At 44.9% G+C, this 20,007-nt stretch overlaps 1 long non-coding RNA gene and 1 pseudogene across 17 annotated transcripts in view; both read right to left on the reverse strand.

Moving 5' to 3' along the window:
- Positions 1–4,631: 4,631 nt before the first annotated feature.
- On the reverse strand, positions 4,632–8,620 carry LOC123066454 (ubiquitin thioesterase otubain-like; annotated as a pseudogene).
- A 6,912-nt stretch (positions 8,621–15,532) lies between these two features.
- LOC123072308 (uncharacterized) overlaps positions 15,533–20,007 on the reverse strand; it is a 7,132-nt gene continuing 2,657 nt past the window's right edge. Inside the window, exons 1-10 of one of the 17 annotated variants that reach the window (XR_006435008.1) lie at positions 19,990–20,006; positions 19,582–19,640; positions 18,734–18,933; positions 18,282–18,425; positions 18,070–18,202; positions 17,719–17,872; positions 16,459–17,612; positions 16,221–16,289; positions 16,067–16,129; positions 15,533–15,966 (exon numbers count right to left, since the gene is read on the reverse strand). This is a non-coding gene — a long non-coding RNA (uncharacterized lncRNA). The other 16 variants (XR_006435014.1, XR_006435015.1, XR_006435009.1 and 13 more) reach the window with 16 other exon arrangements.

Below are 20,007 nucleotides of genomic sequence, written 5' to 3' on the forward strand. Positions count from 1 at the left end.
AGCGCACCTTTTGCATTTTGCACCACAACATGGCACCCAATGCTTGTGAGCATAGTGAACTTAATTGCTTATATAGGCCGACACTTCGTACTTATATTGAGGTGATTTTCTACATGTGCATATCACCATATCAGAGAAAAAAAACATAGCGTAGACGTAATCTTGGGGATTTACAAGGAAAGATAAAAATAGGAAGCTCACATTCAATTGGATTCTTTAAGAGCAATTGTAGCAGAGTCGTCATATCCACGGTCTCCAAAAGGGTTTTGAAGGGTGTTCCACAAATTTTTGGCCATGGCAGCTTGTACCAGAAGAAGAAGAAGAAGAACACTCAAGGGCGTGTTTGGCAGCCCACATTAGGTCCAACCAAGCGCGTGCGAGAAGAAAATGGCATGTTTGATTGCCTGGGCTGCATCTGCTTCTCGGGCCGCATAGAACTTAAAGCACCCCGGGCCAGGCCCGGGAGGAACGACTGAATCAACAGTTTTTTTGCGAGCCAGGCTCCCTGTAGCCACATGTACCTCTTCACTGCACGCCTCAGGGAGCGCAGGAGATGGACCGGCCTATCATAACAACCCTCCCGCTCTCGTGTCACGGCCCACTCCTCCATTTACACCGCTAGCTCCCTCTCACTCTCCTCACCGCCCCTTGCTCTCCCCCGATGGCTCACTCGCCACCGCGCCGCCCCCTGACCCCCATCATCACGGGCAGCAATAGCATCCAAGACCAGTGGGTGGCCGGCCTCGCGAACTCAGGCATTGACCTGATGGTAGCCATCCGCACGCTCTTCTGCACCAGGCCCCCTTGTCGGGGCAATGAGGTGTCGACCGCTCCAGCTCCGCCGCCATATCCGTACCTAGTGGTCCTGGGTCTGATGGCGCGGCCGGATGGGACGTCAGGAGCGCCACTGCTCGGAACCCTAGTGGGTAGAGGGGTTTCTTTTACCCCCGTTCGAGGGTTTTCTCCAGGCAGCACGGCAGGGCCATGGAGGACTACGCCCTCTTCCTTGACCTCCCGCGTGACCAAGAGCACCGGCGCATCGCCGATGCCCTCAGCATTGCCGACTCGTTCTCTTCTGACGGCCCCCTCCTTCCCGCGGGGGTTTTCTTCTTGGCCGGCATACGCTCCAACTGCACCCACTTCGGTAAGTTGCATTTCCCCCTTTGCTCGTAGATGTAGATTAGGGTTTGCTGTACTAGGCATGGCTTGGATTGAATTGGATTGGATTCGATCCGATCTGATTCCAATCGAATCGATTCGAATCCAATCGATTTGCTTCTTGAGTGTTACTGTAGATTAGTGCATTGCCTGATTGTTGTTAGATTGGTAGATTAGTGCACTGCCTTGATGCAAACTAGGTGGTGTTGTTGTAGGTTTGTGCTTGCAAGTGACATTGGATTGATGTTCGTGCTAGATTGGTATGCATTTTCCACCTGACTACTTGCAGGGTCGCTGCCATGAGCCAGCTACGGTCACGGGGACGTGCACCAAGGACCGGCCATGAAGAGGGAGCACGAGAGGCACTGTGTTTCTACGTTTAGATCAAGGACATGGAGAATCTCACCATGCTCATCATTCCGTACCAAGTTCATGGAGGTGATGAAGCAGTGGCTGGTGATGAAGCCAGCGCGCGTCGTCAGGCTGTCGGCCAACAAGTGGTGCGAGTTCTGGGTTCAGGTCCAAAAATACTATTACGGCTAATCAACAAGGTTTGGCACTTGATGTTTTTTTAATGCATTTCGATGGCTCAATTTCTACATCTGAACATTTCATTGAGCCAAGAGGCAAAACAGCAGGTCACAGGTGACCGCCAGTGACAAAGGTTCAAAGAGAAAACAGCGAGTTTGATTGCGTCGATCTTGTGATTTTTTTATTTTGAATTTTTTGATAGCAGCTTACCAAGCTTGGTCTTGTGCTTTTTTGATTTGTAATAATATTATAAACGATGTAGGAATCATGTTTGCTGATCAATAAAGCTAGCCATGGTGCGGTGTTCCCTAAAAAAAGATATTCATTATAGATTCACTGCAGACCAACAGGATATTCATGTCAGCTAATTTTTTAAAATAAAATATTCTGTTAGTCTGTGGTGATCATGTGGATAAAAACATATATTTCAATTTCTCAAGCATTTTATTTGATTTTAAGAAAAAATAACCGAGTCTCTATTTCTGTGTAGTCCTTGCAACGAACCTGGATAAAGATAGAGCGAGTCCGTTCCTGGCTACTAGGAGTATCCATTTCCTCACGACCACCACTTACTCCCGGGACGTGGATCTGGCGATCGATCGGCAGCCTCCCAGCCGGCGACCATGGCGGATGCCACGAGCGCAGGAGCGACGCCTCTCCTCCCTGGCCTCCTCGACGACATCGTAATCTGTGAGATCCTCGTCCGCCTGCCCCCCAAAGCCCTCCTCCGCTGCCGCGCCGTCAGCCGCGCATGGCGCCGCACCACCTCCACCCGCGACTTCCTCCTCGCCCACCACGCCCGCCAGCCCGCCCTCCTCATCACCTCCGGCCACGATTACGGCGGCCGCCTCCACGACCGTGACCTCATCACCTACGACCATCGGGCCCGGGCCGCCGGCGCCCAGCTGCAACACGTCGCCCAGCTTGACGAGAGGGACTGTGGCCTGGTGGCCTGCTGCGACGGCCTCCTCCTCATTTCACACAACATAAACAGGAAGGATGCCTGCTCCTCCATCTACAACCCGGCCACTCGTCAATGCGCTCCCATACCTGCGCTTTGTGACTCCAAGGTCAGTTGCAACCATATCTTGGGGATGTATCGGCACCACCCTACCGGCGAGTACCGGATACTAGTGCATGGTAAAAATAAGGAAACCGATTATCATGAGGAGGAAATCTATTTTTATGATGATGCCTGCTACATCTTTGCATTGGGCTCCGTCCAGCCATTGAGGAACATCAGGTTCCCGCCGGAGATTGAGCAACTGCTTTTACACTGTGAGGCCGCCATGACAGCTGTTATGTTTGGTGGCAACCTGCATTGGCACATAGACCAAAATGAGACTGAAAGCAACATGATAGTGATATTCGACACCACAACTGAGTCGTTCCGGCAGATGCATGCTCCAGTTGTTCCGGTTTTTAGAAATGTTCCTGCCTATGCTGACTTGTTTGACATGGATGGCGTGCTTGGCATGCTAAGTTGTGATGAGGCCGCAAATACCATCGATATCTGGGTGTTGCGCGGGACTATGAAAGCGAGGTCTGGACCTTCAAGTGCAAGATTGAAGTGCCGGTCATTGAGATCAAGGCATTGTGTGGACAATATGACAATTGTTGGTATGCCGTAGTCATGCATGTGGATGGTGAGTTGCTTGTGCTAGTCCAGTATGCCGAATGGCTACTTCAGATTGACATGGATGGCAAGTTCGTCGCCACTTTCCATCGCCATTCACTCAGTCTTACTAAATTGCAGCTCAAACAAACTCTTGTTCCACATACTTTCTTTCTGACACTGGAATAATAGATGGTTCGTCTGAATGCTGAAGGCTGTGAGATGGTGCTTCTTTATGTGCTAGACGTTTGTACCTCTTCTGCTGCAATATGTATGAATCAGATCCACCATAAGCTTATTAGCATCTTTGTTGATGCATATAAATTTATGATCAAGAAGCTCACACTGTTTCCTGTTTTTTGCAATCTCGACACCCTTCCTTGACCGAAGGGATGGTTGTGCATGTTGATTCTAATATTATCAAGTCATTTTGATGTGTGTTTGAAATGTGTGCTAACTACTCTGCGTGATGTTCCTATTATCTTGAACTGAAGAATTATTTTGCTCCTTTAATTTGTGGTCTTCTTGGTATAATATTTACCAATCAACATGTGTTCACTTTAATCTGAACATAAGATTGAACTGGAGGAATTTATGCTTCCTACAGTATTCAATTTTAACATAATATCAAGAACTAAAACCTGTACTGATAAGCCGAGGACGGCTTGTCAGGTCCTGCGTTGTGTTCCTGTTGAGACATTGTAACTGCCAGCCATGTTCATTTTTCTGTGCTGACCTAGCAAGATCATCTCCGCTACTGTTGGGGAAAGGAAGTTTTTTACTCATCTTGTCTCAAGCAGAGGACAAGACCGTCAATTATTATGTGGTGATGCAGTTGTACAAGCAAGTTGAAAGTTCCTTCTCATCAATTGAATTACAATGTCTTATATGAAGTTACAGAGGAAGTATTATTGAAGGATGACTGGGCACTTGTTACTACATATGTATTATGTGCCAGTGCAGGGGCAATTGTTCAGCTTCTCAAATTTAGGCGACTCTTCTTTTTGCATTTTGTGCTCTTGGGTGCACTTGTTTCATTGTACTTCTACCGAGCTAGTATAGACACAAGGGTAAACCAGCAGAGATAGAAAGAATCACAAACAGACGTTCAGCGCATATAAATATAAACTAATCACATGAACTAATTAAAAGATTGCTTTCATAACCAGCAGTATGTCCCAACAAAAGAAATAATGCTGCACAAGTATATGCGTATCTTCTTCATTAGGATAGGCAAGGAAGATCGTCCGCATTGCTGTGTACAAAACGGGCAAGACATGTCCACCAAACCTGCGTCTTCCACAACATACCAACAGACCAATCCATATCATGATATCAAGAATGGATATGATTAGAACTTTTAAAGATGGACGGAATTAACAAGTTGGAATGTGACCTGATCACAGAAGATTCACAGTACACCAGCCAACAATTCAGACAAAGCAGAGCACGAGTTCTTCCTTGTCAATCTTCAGACAAGGGAGCATCCAGTTTGTGCCAACAGAAGAAGAATGCACAACTAAGTGTATGCTATGGCTACCCAGTTTGTCTAACTATACCACCTAAAACTCAGCAACATCCAGCAGAATCTGTTGACTTCAACTCTAATCAGCAGGATGATTTCTTCAGGAAGTCTGCTGACTTGAACTCTCGGTAGGAGGAGCGCGTGGGTAGAGGACGTCGTAGTGATTGCCCGTGTACAGAAGGGTCACACTCACAAGGGGGACTCCAGGTCCAGGAACAGTGTAGATGTCCTGAGCAGGTCCTCCATTGAGTTGCTCCACTCTAAGGGGTACCTCAAGCGCTTCGGCCAAGGCCGTCATCATAACATGGTCCGCGTACTGACGAGATGGAGTGACGTGCTGAAAGCACCACTGTTTGTAGAGCAACAGGTCAGGTAAAATGTCGAGGAATGGATGCAGTGGAAATTTAGCAAGGGAGGAGAGATGCTGATACTGACATCTTTCAGACTGTAACGTCCATCGAGCCCTGGTATACGCGGCTCATACTGCTTCGCGTGCGAGCATATCCAGATAGCTACTACTAATCTGAGGAAAGTAAGAACTAACCAATAAAATGTGTCAGAAACATGAATTATGACGAACAGAAGGAAATATAAGTTCAAGGGTGTTTTTCTCACTGTCTTCCGTCGTATCGTAACTTCTGAAGAACTCAAGAAGTTTCTCTTTGCGGTAGCTAAAAAGGGAACAAATTATGTCAATGAGGTGGAATGCATTCGGCTACAATACTTTGATGGAATTGCAGAAAACAAGCGAATCAAAAACCTGCTAGTTGATGCTATGCTGTTCCACTTCCACTTGCCATGCCTCTTCCATCTCTTTACTTTCTTAATCAGCTTCTTAAATGCCTGAAAGAATCAGCGACTCAGATAATTCAGTGGATAATCCTTACAAACCATAGGTTACAATAATACATACAGAATATTGATCCATAGCAAGATAAGAAAGAACACAGCTAAGACAACTCGCCTGAGAAGTGTCAGTCATTAAGCATATATAGCATAGGAACAAAACAGTGAGATGGCTACATAATAATAACCAGCATATTGTTGCAGTACTGAAACGAGCATAAAATTATGTTATTTCCCCGTTATATTGCCTTTGTTAGTGAAAGTAAATTTATGTTAAGGTCGTATTTACGATCGGGTTGTTAACATCACAATAAACTTCAAATTTGAGTTTGTGCCAACAGTGTAAAACTGCGATGGCATGCCACTACTGTAAGAAATTGTGCATCCCCTGCAAATGACAAACAAAGATAGTGAGATGCAGATCCAGCTTGAAGTGTACTGTAACCTGAAGAGAATCATCCCTCACAGGCATGTTTATCTAAGAAAAAACAAATATGGAGAAGACAAGCACTTACTCTGTAGCTCCTGGGAAATTCAGAGGTCCATCTAAGATCTGCATGTTGCACAGACACTCTTTTAACAGCATCAAGGAGACGGTGTTCTCATTTGTGTCCTGCCTATCAAGAACTTGCTCCTGTTGTACATTTGCATAATAAACAGATAAAATTAAGTAAACCTACATTCTATACTAAGGAAAAGAGAGGAGAACAATTAGTTGATTACCAGGTAGGAAAATATGAAGCTCCTGTAGAAACACTCCCCATCTCCAGTCACCGGTCTAAATTCTGAATAGGCATCAAGATGGTCCACTCCTTGTCCCGTAGCCAAATCAGAAACCAAATAATACTTTGTGACTTCAGTGATGGGATGTGTCTGCAACAAACAGTGTAAATACAGGAATTCAAATTACACTGATTAGAACATGGAAAAACGTATTTTAAATGTGACGGGGAAATTTTGTTTTTGTTCCAATGTTTGGGTTTCGTGTTCTCTGGAAATGTTTGAAACCACCAGCATGTATAATCCCATCATTGATATTGATTGGTTGTGTTCGGTAAGAAAAGAGGAAAATATCTATTAATGTCTGATAAACCCAACAACAGTACAGAAACGATTCAGGTTTTTTCAGACTATCACAACCAAGAGTTAACAACAACGTAGTATCTATAAAAGAGAACATAATCCTTCTGGACAGTTGGATTGTACAGGAACCACGAACCACAGTATCATGTGATCAACTTTGATCCTGATATTTCATGCACTTCCATTTTGAAAAATTACAGAAGGCCAAATAGAGTCAAACCTGGTGATTCACATGTTGTGAATAGTGCACATAACCTGGTGATTCTCCATGAAAAAACTGTCCAACAAGAAAACAAAGTTAAAGTTCAGACATCCTGACAGCCATACAATTGCACACAATCAACATGAAGATCAAGCGTTTCAAAACAAGAAGTAAGTGAATAAAAAGCCAATGGGATTAACCAACAAGAATGTAGTAGCAAGACCACGAAATGTGCGTGTCCAAAACTACTTGGTTCTTGGCAACTATTTAAATAATATTCCGAGGCTTCTGAGCCAGTTGGTCCCAGTCGACCAAATGGTGAAACTTCTCGACCAAATCCTGGAGTAAGTAGTCAGTGATTTTGCATGTAAACAGCAAATGATTTACATAAATTATGTCCAGTTATGCAGTCTTGAACTAATGTCTAGATTAAATTTTATGATAACAAAATCTTTTGACGGAGGAAACTCATACATTTGACTTCAGGCTCTGTTACTAAAAGGCTGCAGTAATCAGGACACGACCTCATGTTTTCCCCCATTTTACAGACAACAATTTCAGCAAGATAGCCATTTGTTTAAAATATGATGCCAGACTGAGAGAAGACCCAGGAGGCCAGGATCAACAATGAATGTGTACTGCTGGCAAACTAAATACTCAAGGTTCCTTCTATACACTGAAAACTGATACATTTGATGCGGCTGCGAGATTTCTTGCCAAAAATATCACAGCAGCAGCAGCCACTGCCAAGACATGGCCCTCATATTTCCCCACATTTTACAGTTGCAATCATATATGCTATCCCACTAACTAGAATAATCAATTAGCACAACGAGCTGCTCAAGATTCTGCTTCTATTACAGAACTTCGAACTGTCCCCAACATTTGCCCAAGATGCTGCCCCTATTACTCTGGATCGTCCCCAACATTTCAACAAACTTAGAGATCACAATTCCACATCCCGAACAGAAAAGGAGGTCCAAGATTCAGGCTATAATACCTTTATAAGATTGTGCCAGAGCTCCGCTATGGCGTGCGACGATTTCACCTGCTCGACAGAAACCAAGAAACGCTCAAGAACGCACTTCAGAGACTTCCAAGAACCCCAAGAAACAACAGAATGCCGGGAACGCGAGATACGCGCCATCACCTGCGCGTCCTCCGGCCTCTTCTTCTTGCCCGCCCCCTCGGCCAACGGCCCGCCCGCCTCCTTGATGGCCGTCTGCTTCTGTAGCATCTGCTGGAACGCCAGCCTGCAGTCGAACGGCCCGGCTTCGGAGGCCGCGGCGTCGCCGTTCTCGGAGATGCTCCCCGTGGAGCTCGGGGAAGAAGGAGCTGCGGGGTCGAGCCCCTCGCCCTCCCGGTCGACCGCCGCCGCCGCAGCGGAGCCTCCGGCCTGCTCGCGGTCCCGCTCTTCCTGGGGCCGCTCGAGGGGCGCTGCAGGGGGGAGAGGTGGCGGCGAGGAGGAGGATGAGGCATCGGCCGCCACGGCGCTCGGGGAGGCGGCGGCGGCGGCGGAGTCCCCGTGCTGCCCATGGGCCGGCTCTGCTGTCCCTGAACCGGACCCCGTCGCGGCGGGAGAACCTTGGCTCATTACGCTGCTGCGGGGAGGACCAAAGTGGTAATAGCGAGAATGTGAGGGGCGTGGGGCAGAAATGTGCCGAGGGTGCGGCTGGCAATCTGGAGAAAGCTTGGAGGTTATTTATAAAGGTGGCACGGTTTGGCATGAGATGGGAAATTGGAACGACGATTTGGTCGTTTGGAACGTGTTTGGGGCAAGGCTTGTGGGGATGATGCATTTTTTTTCATAAATAGTTTGGATTGCTTACCACATGTGTCATGTTTTGGCTTGTTTGCTTGCATTGCATGTGAGCATTGTTTTTTGAGGTAAAGTTTGCACTTTATTGATTAAATGAACATCAGTACAAAGTTAATCTTGAATACATTCCGGAATCACACCACGGTAAAAATAATTTACAACATGCTCGCAACTACTCTCTCCATTTCTAAATATAAGTCTTTGGAGAGATTCCACTATGGACCACATACGGAGCAAAATGAGTGAATCAATACTCTAAAATGCATCTAGATACATCCGTATGTGGTCTACAGTGAAATCTTTACAAAGACTTATACTCCCTTTGTTCGAAATTACTCGTCCAAAAAAGAATGTATCTAGATGTATTTTAGTTGTAGATGCATTCATTTTTGTGACAAGTAATTTCTAACGGAGGGAGTATTTAGGAACGGAGGGAGTACGAGCTAACTTATGTGCCTAACATATTCAAACCATGCTTGACACGAAGGAAATAACAACGTGCAACGCCAGACGCGAGATACTTGACATCATAAATCACGGACCCTAATCTTGAGTGATACTGGGTATTATATTTTATTCTGGACACCTATGAAAGGCAATCAAATGCCATATTGACGGATAGCAGACCTTCAGTTTGACAAGCTTCCATAGCACGCCGAAATAGCTAAAGCTTCAACAACTTCAGGATCGGGCATCCCAGCAAATCGTTCATTGCATGCAATCGACGGTGATTCCTAGCAATGAAACCAATACCCCACGTAGTGAACATCAGAAAAGATTGCGGTATCAACATTTATATTGACCGTACCTACAGGTGCTGGAGACCAAAAATTATCTGTACTAGTATAATGCCCGTGCGTTGCCACGGACGACAAACATATAAAAACTTATCAATGATCAAAGGGTATTTGGTTTAGCTGAGTAGAAAATGGATATAATATCGACATCTTAATCTCTACTACAAAAGTGCAGTGGATATGTCGGTTGGCATCTTAATCTCTACTATCCAACCGAACCCATCTCACAATGAAAGAAAAAAAGCCCTAGTAAACCGACCACCCATCATGTCCTTCCTTCTCCCACGTGCGGCCCCCCTCACCCCACACACACATGATTGCTCCTTCGTCGCCGCTTTCGACCGTGCCTCTCTGAAGTTGCCTCATCTCGCTCGGCCGTCCAGATCCCAATCCCCTCTAAAATGTCGTGTGCGTTGCTACGGACCAAAAAAACTTTGGTTTGTCTCTCACCAACGACGACTATGGATACACCTCACATCTCTTTCTCTCAAAATATTCCATTTTCCGTACTCGTCATGCAAAAGGAAAACATGTCGTCTTCTTAATCCAATCATGCCCCAAGGATCGACACAAATTCGAGCACGAACTGTTGGCAAACCTAAAATTTTATGTGTGCCCTTCACCTCCGCTAAGTTCCTACATCTCATCAACTAATATATCTGTTCAAGTAATATGACAGTGGTTTATTTTTTCAATTATGTTAGGAGAACAATACCATGATAACAACTTGTTGCAGAGGAACGTTTAATGATATATTTTGCCATGGTATTGTAGAGGTGCCCCATACCACATTTTTAATTAAAAATTACATTCAACAATGTTTGTTGTTTCTTGTATAGAGCAATTAACTTTCAAGGAGAGCAACCATATATGTTGAACATAAAATAGCAGAGTGGGATATATGGTTATGCTAAAACAAAATGAAAAGACTGGATATACCTTGAAAGAGTTTGTAGCCATGAGAATTTATATCACATTTGAAACGAGAAGTATTACCTCTTGGAGGAAATGGCATAAATAAATCATGCAAAACATAAAAGGGCCAACCAATTGAGACCGAAGGTCTGAAACACATATTCGTCCAAAGTTTGAAGAGTTAGTCTAAAAGTTATTTACATTATCAAATAGGCCAATGTTTTTTAATCATAATTTACATTATCAAATCTTCCTCGGCTCTACCCTCCATTCCTTCATTGTTGAGATATTCTCATATTCGCATTCAACATCGTTCATCGCATAACAATGCCTTCTTACTAAGTGTGAAGTGGAAGGGCGAGGACAGTGAAAGCCCACTACCTTCCGGATAAAAGATATGCTTGATTTATAGATAGCTTTGCTTCACAATATAGCATGGGACGAATTGATAAGCTCTGATGCAAGAAGGGAAACATTAGAGCTTTGTTCGCCTATCTTCCAAAGCAGACCATATGATTCTCATTATTCTATTTCTCTGTCTTTCCAACCAGCATTCCCACTTAATTATTCTGATTGGATTGATGTGTGGTACCGGGTATAATGCAATTGATGGTGCTTGTGGCCCCACGGAATGACCGTATATCAAGATTTGTTAGAATGAGTGCATTTTCTTCGAAATCCAACCAATTTCAAGAAAAGTATCGAAAAATTCCGGGGTTAGGCACCTTTTTTCAGTGAAATCTTTTTTTCCTATAAGTCTGGAAAATGGCCACATAAGTCTGCAAAATGGTGTTCTACCTATGAGGAAATGTTAGCTGGTAATTCATATTGGGGTTAAATAGGATGTTCTTGCTTCCATTGGAGTTGGAACACAAAAAATGGAAGAGAACAAAGAAGTGGTGCAAAGAAACCCTTTTGTCTGCTGCAAGCATTATGTTCCCTTAAATCTTTCAGACTTCCTAATAAACTTATGTATGTTGTCTGATTGGGATCTTCTTGCATTATAATACCATGATGATCAGAAGCTTCTAGCTCGATTTCCTTCACCTATATAACAATCATTAAGCCAGTCAGAATAGCACTTGGTGTTCGGTAACCAACAATAATGTGTACCTCAAACAATAGCATTTGTTGGGCTTGCGGGGCTGTTTCGGTGCATCCCCCGCTCAGGGTACGTTGTCCATTTGTGTCCTTCGCAACGACATATGCTACGAAACATTGTACGTTTGCTCAGACCTTTGTATGGTGCTTTCTCATGGCTATTTGTCGGCCTACCAAGACCCCTCTGCTTCTCTGGAGGTGCTAGCCCCTAAAGTGGAGTTAATCTGACCGAGATGCACAAACAATCTTGCTGGTCTGCACCACCATTTGCTGAGACTGCAATGTCTCCATTCCCAATTAACCTGCCTGCGGGCATCACAACCTGACAATCTTCAAATCCTAGACCATCCCTCTTCTCCGCTAGTGGCGCACAACTCACTCCCGGAGCTTTCAGACCAGCCGACATGTGCTCAAAGGCTTCAGCAGTTGCATCCTCGATAGCCTGCACATGCGCTATCGGTCGGATGTGTCAGACCGAGTTTTTCCCATCCCAACGCTCAAAGGAATAACAACAATTTCGGGAGCAGCTGAGCTCGAGCATCGAATCGCTGCTTCCGTTATTTGTTTCCCCAAAATCTGTTATTTTGTTTCCTAAAACAAATTGCAATAATGATTGGGATCGGTTGATTTGGATAAGTTTGGAAAGCTAGATCCATAATATTTTGTACATTAGAAAAGTGCTGATTTGCAATACAAGAGTTAAAAGAAAAATAAATTGGTGGATACAGAAAAACAGCATGGAGTGGGTGGTGAGAGGTGGGAGGAAATAAAACCAGACGAAAATAAAACCGGAGTACCAGGCTACCAACTGCTCCATTAGGTGATGATAGTAGAATGCCCTTGCTACGGGCTACAATGCATATAAATAAATCAAACAAATAATTAAGGTCGTCTCAAAGTTTGAAGTTTATTTCTCCCTCATATGTCAGTGCATGTTCACACATCAAACAAGCACCCAGTAGGCTCCTCCAAATCCAACCATCTGGATAGTCCGGACTCCCACAAATCCACTCCATATGTGGGGGACAAATATAGTTGTCTTTGTTGGAACAAATCCTAAACCCTAGCTACTGCCTCTCTCACTCTCTCTGCTTGTTGCGCTCGAACGATAGAAAGAAGAAGGAGACACGAGGCACATCGAGGTTTGCCGGCGCACGAACGCCACCGCCGCCACGAACGGCGTCTTGTGTTTTCCTTGAGCATGAACTCAGCCCACACTTGTTTCAACGTCTAGGGGGGTCTTATACCCTGGGCCACGTCTAGGCGCGCACCCCACGTCCCCGCCCACGCGGAGCGCCTGGTCCGGACCGCTTTGCTCGCGCCCGACATGCACGCACATGTCCGGGTCGCGGCGAGCCCGCCCTGGACCAACTCTATGCACCCCCTATTCTCGCCAACAGAGAGCATACAAACGCACGCCTACGGTGTAAACTTGCACGGGCACCCCATGCACCACAAGCATGCACACACGCACACACACGCCGCGGACCCGACATGCACGACACGCCCAGCTCGTGCCCATACACGTGCTGGCCGCGTCCGGCTCGTCGCCGCGGCTTATTTGCCCAACACTCACCCCCTAAGCCGCGACTCAGAGCAGGCCTTCGTCTTCGACGCCGACGTCCACCAACAGCACTTGCTCCACCGTCGGCGCCTTCCGCAGCTGAGGGCAGTCACGTTTGAAATGACTGCACTCGCTGCACTTGTAGCAGTGGCCACGTCTATTGCCACCGTAGCCCGACGCCACGCTCCGCCCGTCGTCGTCGACCCAAGCGCCGCCCTGCTGCCGCTCCCGTGCCCGCCAGCGCCCCGCCGTGTACATGAGCTGGCCGTCCGCATGCTCGCCGCCCGCTTGTCCGCCTCGCCGTAGCCACTCGTCAAAGCCTTCAGGCGACCCAGCGCCTCCTCGAACACCATGGTGGACACGTCACAGAACTACTCGATTCCGGCCGCCGCCGCGTACAGGCGATTCGGCACGGAGTCGAGCAGTTTCTTCACCAACGCGGCATCTTCCAGTGTCGACCCAAGCCCGGGGAAGCGCGCCACCATACCACCGAGTTTGCCGGCGAACTCATCCAGCGACCAAATCGTCGTTCCAATTTGAGGCGGTGGACTCGATCCGCACCGATGAATCGCGCCTTTAGGCTGGCCCAGACCTGTGTTGCCGTCCTCTTGGACGCTAAATGCAGCAGGAGATCCTCCACCAGCGCCCCGAGCAGGTACGCTCACGCCGGCTTGTTCTTCTTGGCGATCACCATCGCGACCGCGTCCTTCGGCAGCACCACCGCCTCCCACAGCCCAGCCGCGTCGAGATTGGCCTCGACCTTGATTGCCCACGTGGTGTAATTATCACCAGTGAGCATCAGGACCGGTGTTGGCAGCGAGCTCCCTGACCCGCCGGCGTACGGGACGAGCGACATCGCCGACGATCACCTCCCGCAATGTGGCTCTAATGCCAATTATTGGAACCAAACCCTAAACCCTAGCTAGCCCTAGCTGCTGCCTCTCTCACTCTCTCTGCTTGCTGCGCTCGAACGACAAAAAGAAGAAGAAGGAGACACGAAGCACAACGAGGTTTGCCGGCGCACGAACACCACCACCGCCACGAACGCCGTTTTCTATTTTCCCTGAGCACGAACTCAACCCACACCTGTTACAATGTCTAGGGGGGTCTTATATCCTGGGCCATGTCTGGGCGCGCACCCCACGTCCCCGTCCATGTGGAGCGCCTGGTCCGGCCCGCTCTGCCCGCGCCCAACATGCACGCACACGTCTGGGTCGCAGCGAGCCCGCCCTTGACCAACTCCACACACCCCCTATTCTCGCCAACAGAGCGCGCACACACACGCATGCCTACGGTGTACACTTGCACGCACACACATGCCACGGACCCGACGCGCCCGACATGCCTAGCTCGCGCCCATACACGCGATGGTCGCGTCTGGCTCGTCGTCGTGGCTTATTTGCCCAACAATCTTGACTATCCGTCATGTTATGTCCAACACGCGGTCCGACAAAAACCCGGCCCCCACAACGCACATTTCTCTTTTCTTGCCGGACCTTCCCCTTCCCGCTTGGTTTTCAGCCATAGCGGGACATTTCTCGCTATTGTGCTCTCCTTTCAAACCGTATGACACCCACCTCATCTTCGCCATCACGACCCCTTTCTGTCGCACCATACCTCCCATGGACTGCCAAGTAGGAGTCCTCCGCTAATCGCCCCTCTCTCCACACTAATCCCCTCCCAACGCCTCATCTAGCCAAATGGCCGTGCATTGCTACAGGCGACAAATTTTGTTGTCAAAACCAGCTTAGCCTGAAATAGTTCTGTATGTACAGTGCTTTTTATTGGTGTGATGTTCTAACATCCTGCTTTTATATAAACTATATTTTTTTTCATGTTTGTATATATCCATTTTCTATATGTACAGTCTTTCTTTTTTGTTTTATGAGCATTAAGATCAGGCTTTATGCCAGAAAATAGCACACGTGATACTCTTCATGACCTGTTAAAAATGTATGGTCTAGATGTTGACATAGTTGCACAAAATTATTGTTCAATCGAGAGTCCATGTCTCAGTTGACTGTACCTGCAAATCAACCACGGCTGCAAGAAAGCTAATTTTTAAGTAGTAGTACAAATCAAGCATGGTATCAAATGATATCACCTAATTAAGAAAAAAGATCCAACGTGGAAGTACTTTCATCTTAAGAAGTTTCACATGAGGATCTTTTTTCTTAGGACTCAAAATCGAACGTGGAAGTATTTATGATTCAAGATATATGTTATGAATGTATGACTATTAATGAAATATTCTTGTATCATGCTAGTCTGAAAAGAAAAATTCCTCTTCTCTGTTAGTACTCTTGCTCAATGTATCTGCAACGTGCCCTGAGCTTAATCACAAGAAACATATAATATCACAAATACTTGCTTCTGTTTCTGTGAATAGTTAGGATCAACGATAGAAACAAGTCAGGCAGACGAGTCGACGACTGAACCAAAAAATCTGTAATTGTTGAAAAAATTGCTTCTACCAAGTTCTACTCCCTCCATTCCTAAATATAGGTCTTTTTAGTGATTTGAATATGGACTGCATACGGATGAATGTAGACATATTCTAGAGTGTAGATTCACTCATTTTTCTTCATATGTAGTTCATATTAGAATTCCTAAAAAGACATATATTCAGAAACGGAGGGAGTAGCATGTTAGCCAAAATCTTGTTACATGAGAAACACTAATAACTGGGTCAAATTTATGGGAAAATGGCTTCAACAAATGCTTCTGCATCAAAAGGTTGGAGATCTTCCACCCCTTCGCCGATGCCAACAAACTTGGCTGGAACTCCAAGTTCGTGTATGAACACTCACCTGAGACAGGACTCAGGTCAGCAAGTTTAGTTGTCGTTTATTTAAGATCCAGGACTGGAATCTGTAATTGTTACAATAAAGGACTGGAAATCGCCCGTACCACACATCCAACACGAGCAGTCCCGTCTAATTTCGTTAGGATGAATCCTTTGATTCCAACAACCTGGTATGAAGCCAAGAAAGTCCCTCATTATTAGTATCCAATAGAAACATATCTGATGAATCAAGCATCAGAACAGCAGAGTGGCAATTACATCGTTGAACTCCTTCGCTTGCTGTAGCATATTTAATCCAGTTGTGCCATGCAGAACCAGCAAGATCTCCTGAAGAGAATGGAATACACAATAGAAGTTACCTCAAAAGACTGAACAAGCAAAACACAAAATATTGATGAGATCTGTTTGTGCACTTTCTGAATTTGCTAGGTACTATGCAAAAACTGTTGAACTAATATGTCAGAAAGTTAAAATGTTTTTAATATATCCTTGTTACCTGCTGAAGGGGAGGGCACTGCCTTCAGAACTTGTGTAGCATCACCATCAGTCACATGCAAGCGAAGATAGGATTAACGATTTTGTAATCCTAAAGGAGGCACTACCGGCATTGCTAGATCCCACCATCAATTTTCTTGCTAATTCTAGAAGTGTCTGTTTAAGTTTCATTACAGCTAATAGACATGCTAATGGGATGGTGTAAACGAAGCAGTTTCCTTAAAAAGGGTCTACAAAATGTAATTGGCATGGGCAAAGTTCAGGGCAGAAGAATCAGCAATGAAATTCTGTTTGGGTATTGTGAAATATAGCAAACTTCTGTCTCTATCCCACCAAAGTTTTCTCTTAATTAGATGTCCTCCTCTAGAACCCGAGGCGAAAATAATATTGATGGTCTATTGTTCTGAAACAACATATCGGATCACATGATTGGTATTTACTTCAAGACTACCATGTAGTATTTCTGCAGAAAAAAGTAGAAACTGTACTTGTAAAAGATATTTAGAGAAACCAGTGTCCGACATCGTTGAGTAATAAACAAAGCAGTAATTCTGATCACCTGGCAGGAGCTAGCAATCCCGGAACATCTACACTTCAAAACAATGTTATTTGATAGTTAGAATCATAGAGATAAGACACCAAGTGGAATTGTTAGCCTCTTGAAATTGTAGAAACCAAAATTATAAGTAGTCGAATGAATGAATCATCGCCCAATCTTAAACCTACTGTACTACTTCCAGAAAAACATCGATGATTTACAGATGTCAGATTTGTTCAACCTGGGAACCAAACAACGATTTCAACCACAGCATGGGTAAACAAACGACACCATTCATCCATACCACTTTCTTTGTTACCTTCAGCTATAACAATCAGGTATCTTTATAGCTATAACATTCAGATATGTATCAGTAAATCGTGTCTTCCATAGCTATGTATATGTATACCTATGTATCTGACAACATGAGTATACGTATAATTCAGGACAGGTGAAGCATAAAGTTAGAAAATAACAAACAGAAAAATACATGTTTTCCTCCTCGATTTGTACATACCTGTGTTCCTCCTCGATGCAGGGCACGGCCGAGAAAACTTTGCGCTGCTCCTTGCTGCCTGCAATGTGACCACGCCCTGCCCTAGATACCTGTGTTCCAACTATTACGAAACGAATATGTTAGACATCAGCTTGCTTGTTTCTTTGATTCTTCGGTGGAGAGAAACCAGAGAATCGGTCTGCGCAAATGTCAGCCAAGGAGCAGACCTTAATCCCAGAGTGTGGCGCACGTGAGAGGGGAGGAGGTTCCTGGGGATGAGCAGCCAGCCATGGAGGCAATAACAGGAAGGGTGGTCGTCGCTCGTGCATCACCTAGATAGAGCTTGGGGGAGGCTCTCTTCCTCTCGTCTGCATCTCTTTCCTGATGAAATCATGAAAGCATATGATAAATCAATTTTAAGAAAATAAAACATTTCTAGACTTGAATCCAGCGGTAAACCTACATATGCCAGCAGCAGGAAACCACACGAACCGATGCCTTGAGTGCATACCACACACCCGTGAGTGGGGAATCAAACCAGAAAAAAAATCATGAGAGGTGACACAAGTGCAACGTACCAACGATGGCCGCCGCCGGAGTGGATCAGAGAAGGGGATGAGCCTACCGGCTGGGTGCTCCGCCCATCGCGCTGTTTGTCGACCACGGCGGAGATCGGGATCCTTCTTTCTCGGCGGAGAGGCGGCGGCTTGGCTATCATCAACAACATTATAGTGGAACCTAAATCTTATAAAGTAGTAATTCATGGATACTTCTGTTTTGTCACACAGACCTCTGCTTTATAGGCATCAAAAAACTATAGATACTAATCCACAAAATGCCTCGAGTTCCATCCTAATATATCTTCTTCATTGGTTGCACATCATCTTCCTCAACTATGAGGCGGCCTTGCTTTTTACCAACCTAGCTAGATAATCTGGAATTAATCAATGAAAGCATCAGTCAATTGAAGCTTGATAATCACATAATGCATGACTACTTTGAAGCAAAGGTTAAGTAACTACAGATTAGAACATATCAAGCTTGACCTATACTTTTTAACTAATAATCACTTTACCGGCCTCCATGACATATACTGACATGGTATAATGACATAATAACATACTTTTTTTCTTTCTAAATTGCATAATTGAAAAGAAGCATAAACTACAAGCAAAAAAAAAAAGAACCAAGCATTACATATTAGGCAGAGCATGTGACATTCATTGGCAAGCATGCTAGTACCTTTGGACCGCCTATAGGTATACTCCTGTGGGTGCTGGCTGGTGGCCGACATTATCATGAGATCATAACATTCTTCTCTTTTGTTTCTCATTTTCGTTTTCGTTTTCATTTTATTTCTCTTCCCTGCACAATTAGCATGCTCTCACACTTCCTCTATCAATGACAAGGCAGCTCTCCTGTGCACCATCTATGCTCCTGCCCTATGTTTATTTTTTTGTTAAAGAGAAACTTATTGTGTTAGCGAGAGAGATAGAACTGCCTTATGGACCTTCATTAATCATGCAAAAGCAAGATAATAGGTCAAAAGAAGCACATGTCCCAGCAGTTGTCACTCAATTTGTATATAATTAATCTGTGAGAAATTATGCTGCTTAATTTTGGATTTGCAAAGTGTAAGCTTTTCACATCTGTAGGTGTAGCAGGTAATAGCTCTGAACCAAATTGGAAAAAAAATGGAGATTGAATCAATCCTATGCCTCACAATTTCTATGAACCCCACATAGTCATCGTTTAAACACCACATGGATAAAAAAATATGAACTGAACTTGACAAAATAAATAAAAAATCAGAACCGTTCTATGGCTGGCCATCGATCGCCATATAGGGCAAGGTAATTAGGCATACACGTACAAGAAAGCAAACAAGATTGATTAATACTTCAGTTTAACTTCAAGTGGTTGAGTTAGGACTTAGGAGGGTTTAGTAAGCAATAAAAAATACATCAGCTTAACATCAAGACCTTATACGTACCCTGTGACAGAAATCAAAAGAATATAAATTGATCTTTCATTCAGTGGCACAAAGTAGAGAGCAGCATGTGGAACCTCTGTACAGGAAGTAAAATTACCTGAACGCCAATCTTTATCTAACAGTTCTCAATTCTGTAAACTCCATCATACTGCACACCTGATTCAGGAGCATATGAGCAACGCTTCTATTTGTGGGACCTTTATAAGATAGTGTAGTCGAATGTAAGTCCACAAACAAGATAGTGCAGAATAATAGATGGCCTCCATATATGCTAAAAATATTGTAACAATGAAAAGCAAATCATGGAAAACAATAACAGGCATCGTTAACACAGTTGAGCTAACAGCATGATGCCTTCATATCATCCACTCATCAAATGCTGATATTTGAGGAAATATTTATGGCAAGAAGAACATACGACACAACCCTTACAGGATAAATACGTCCAGAGCAATCTAGATTTGATGAGATGAGATGAGATGTGCACGGGGGGTATGAAGCTCACCACGCCAACGTGAGGGGG

This window comes from Triticum aestivum, chromosome 3B (genome assembly GCF_018294505.1).
Source record: "Triticum aestivum cultivar Chinese Spring chromosome 3B, IWGSC CS RefSeq v2.1, whole genome shotgun sequence".
NCBI lineage: Eukaryota > Viridiplantae > Streptophyta > Magnoliopsida > Poales > Poaceae > Triticum > Triticum aestivum.